This window comes from Lucilia cuprina, chromosome 2 (genome assembly GCF_022045245.1).
Source record: "Lucilia cuprina isolate Lc7/37 chromosome 2, ASM2204524v1, whole genome shotgun sequence".
NCBI classification, from domain to species: Eukaryota; Metazoa; Arthropoda; class Insecta; order Diptera; family Calliphoridae; genus Lucilia; species Lucilia cuprina.
The window spans coordinates 18,338,393-18,342,173 of record NC_060950.1 but is presented as its reverse complement, the minus strand read 5'-3'; positions in this window follow the sequence as shown (position 1 = coordinate 18,342,173).

The following is a 3,781-nucleotide window of genomic DNA, read 5'->3' as shown; positions in this document are numbered from 1 at the left end:
GTTATCCTACCGTTTATTTACTATAACGACTTCTGGTTAACACAAAGTGTTAACTGTTTGTCAGGTAAATGAAAATATAATAGACATGACAAAATACTCTTACCATTGACTGTCACCTACTATCGTACAGGCCTACTCTTTGCAGCTAGTCTCTTATAGAACGTGTATATCAGTAATAGTCATCACATAAATATTGAAAGATCAAACTATGATGTGACATTTATGACTTCTTTTGAAAATGATTTTTATTAAAAAAAAAACAGTTGTTATCTTAATGAGGTCGTATCATGTTGTGTTATTGTTTTCAAATTGTACAATCTATCGATCACAATGAATGAAAGGACACATTTTTTGTAAAAAAACACTCTTTGTTGAAAATAATGCGTAACAAATCTTTGAGTGTCACCAAATTGTAAAATGTTGTGTAAATAAATGTGTTCTGACCGTATAACCGAAAATAATAGGTAACGTCAAATTCATTGAGCGATTAGGAATGCTTTTATTTTTAAAGATTAATTTTACAGATCTCGAGGTGAAAAGGTCATTTCGTTTTACTAATAAAAAAAAGTTCATAAATACTTTCAAATCGATTTTTAATTCTTAAAAAAAAATATAAACTTTGAAGAAATAGCTATCTGAACACCTTTGGTCAATTTTTTCTGGGTCTAATATGTGAAAAGTTTCACACATTTGAATAAAACCCTGTATGATTAAAACATGCAACTTTAACCCCCTCAAGACCGAAATTTCTAGACCGATAGCGCAGCTAAAAATTTTGTGTCTGGTCTGCTATTCAATAGTACTAACATTGGTGAAAAATTCGTCCAAATCGATTTTTTGAAACGGGTAACTTGATTAACCCGAATATTAATTATTCTTGCTAATAGTTTGATATAACATTGAAAGCTGCTTTTAAAGACCTATCATATGACATACATACATATTTCATATATGTATTTTCTATGAAAAAAGATAACTACATCTTAAATTTATCCATCTATAGATGGAATGGATGGATGAGGTATACCACAGGGTGACATTTTGTCGCCTTTACTCTGGGTTACACCAATTAATAACTTCCTTAGGACCCTAACCAAGACAAGGCACATCGATGCTGGGCAAACTACTACAGGGAGTTCAGCGTACATGTTGCTTGGGTAGAAGTGGTGCCATGTGTACTACTTCTAGAAACGTTGCTAGATTCTACCCATTGAAACATATTTGGTGTAGAATCACACAAGACCTCTTGGAACTATGGAACAGTGGGAAGAACCACGAAAATCCTGACCCTGATGAGAGCAAGACGAAAAATCTACTCAAAATTATCAAGTATGAAGCATGTATTCTGAGTGAACACACATGATTACGAGCACATTTATGCAAAATTGGACGTGCGGATTCAAACGTATGTAGATAAGTGGAGAGGACAGTGAAACTCTGGAGCACTTTCTTGCCACTACCAGGCTTTCGTCGAAGTTAGATCCAAGTATTTTGGAAGTGATGTTCTTCCGGATATAACAGTCCTTACTAGTCGAATTTAATCTTAATTTTATAATTTTTAAAAGATTTTTTGCTGGGGTTTCTGTGAGAGGGGTTGTTTAGTATACTTTTCAAAAGGATTGGGCATTATTTCCAATATAAACCCAACAAAAACTTTCATTACCACCCAGCAAAAAGAAGCGAAAAAGAAGTAGAATTTACTCCATGGAAGTACAGAAAAAGACCTGAAGAAGTGATGATAGGATTCCAAATACATCTGAAGTCATTTTCAAGAAGTAATTTTTATGTTCTGTTTTTGGAAGTTATTAGGAAGTGAAATTTGACGTAAATAATATTAACATAAATAAATAAATAAATAAATTAATAAATAAATTACACGCATTTATCAATCAAATCCAAAATAAAATAGGTTTAATTTAAAAAAATTCAGTTTAAAAAAATGTACCTTCAATTTTAAACAAAATTGGATTCTTTCCGCTTCTTTGGAAGTAAATAAACAACACTTCTACAGAAGGTAAACAAATTCACTTAGTATTACTTTTAGAGTGGTGATAAATGTTATTCTTTTGGAAGTACTTTTTTTGGGATAGTATGCAACTAATTTAACACGCATTTATTTATTAACTTATTAATTAATAAAATTGGTTTAATAAAAAAAATCAGTACAAAAAATAAACCTTAATTGGTTCTTTTCGCTTCTTTGGAAGGTAAAAAGTAAAATTCGTTTTACTTTTGTTGGGAATGTAAGGGTTTAAATGCTAAAATTTACTTACACAATATTTGAATATTGAATTTTTTATTATTAGGTAAATGTATTTACAATATCCCTGCAAAAATTATTGGAGTACATGATATATTTGAGTGATTCAAAAACTATGACCCTATAAACATGGGTATGGATCTTCTTTATTTAAAAAAAAAACAACATGGTCCATAGCTTGCATTACTTGGGATCATGTTGCGGATCATGTATTTATATAGTTTAAACAAGAGAGTAGTTTTTCGATTACTCCGATGTAATGCATGGATGGATTAAGTGGTTCTCACCTAACACATCACAATGTTAGGTGAGAACCTTATACATATTCGGATTAGTTTTGGACTAGTCCTAGTTCTTTAAAGAGTACTCCATACACACGTCTGCGGAGTAGAGTCAATTTTTTAGGGATTTTTATTTTTTAGTATGTTTATAAAACCATATAAATAAATTGTTGTGCAGTAGAACTAGTAATAAAGGGTTTTAAAGGACACAATTGGTTTCACGTGTACTAAGACTAATAGGTTAGGTTGAGTTGGGAACTAGAAATTTTAATTAATCGAAGAGGACAAGAAAATGTTTTTAGATATTTTTTCTGGTTTTTTAATAAACTATAACTTGCAAATATTATATGAAGATAATCGTAATTTTGATTTCAATATTGACCTTGCCAATCAAAAAGAAATCAACTGACAAATGTTGTATGATTTAAAAGAAAATGAACAACAATGTTTTTATATTAAAAAGGATTTTTTTGTTTGCAAAAGTTAGTAAAATAAAAAAAAACGGAAAGTGAAAATTATATGTATTTTATAAACATAAAGCCACAATAATTATATTTTAGACAATAGTAGTAAATTATTTTAAAAAACAAAAAAAATTTAATATTAAAATTGTTATATGTAACAGAATTTAAACCAAAAAACACATATTTTATTTATTTACAATACAATAAGAATAATAAAAGAAAATTAAACGTTTTGACCGCAAGCCAATTTAATAACAATACTGTGCAAGAAACAATATTAAAAACAACAACAACGAAAGACATGCAACAAATACTCAAAACAAAAGGATCTTACAAAGTGGCACGAAAGACCAAAAGGAGTGAGTTCAAATATTTACTATATATGCCTAAGTATGGGTTGTATGTGTGTGTGTAAAAAGAACGAATCAGAAATTTTTAAAACAGGTAAAAACATGTGGCCTATATTACTTTAGACCAATCATAATAAAGGTTAATATATAATAACTCAGCCTTTAGTAAGGAATAGTATAAAAAGATGTAAAGGATGCTGTTGCAGCAACAGTTACTTAAGATCATTTCAAAGTTAAACATCGTAAACGTTTAGATTTTTCTTAAAATAAAGTCAAACAATATGTTATCCAGTGATTTTAATGAACAATTCCATTATACGCAATTTCAAAACGAAGAATCTACAAACGGTCAGCTTAACAACAGTATGGGCAACCTCTCGGATAATAGCAGTTTAGCGGAACAATTTAGTTCCTTAAACGAAAATC